The sequence below is a fragment of the Penaeus monodon genome, chromosome 29, assembly GCF_015228065.2.
Source record: "Penaeus monodon isolate SGIC_2016 chromosome 29, NSTDA_Pmon_1, whole genome shotgun sequence".
Taxonomy (NCBI): domain Eukaryota; kingdom Metazoa; phylum Arthropoda; class Malacostraca; order Decapoda; family Penaeidae; genus Penaeus; species Penaeus monodon.
In genome coordinates, this window is record NC_051414.1 from 9,231,575 (window position 1) to 9,231,847 (window position 273).

Sequence of the window (273 nt, forward strand, 5' to 3'; positions counted from 1 at the left end):
GCGAACATTTTTTTCTTGTGTCTGAGGGTGCTTAAAGATAAGAAAAGTGTTGATAACGTCGCATTTAGTCTGCTGCGCTTCTGTGATATTGTGGTAGATGTGAAGTCAGAACTTGCGTTAGTGGTTCAGGTTCTCCGTTGTCGGTTATTTGGAATAATAGATGTTATGTAGCGTTTTATATCACCAGTAATTCTACCAGCTCGTATAAGGTGAAAACATGGGTATTTTGGTAATATTTTAGAGGCTGCTGTCGTGATGATATTGGCAAAGAGT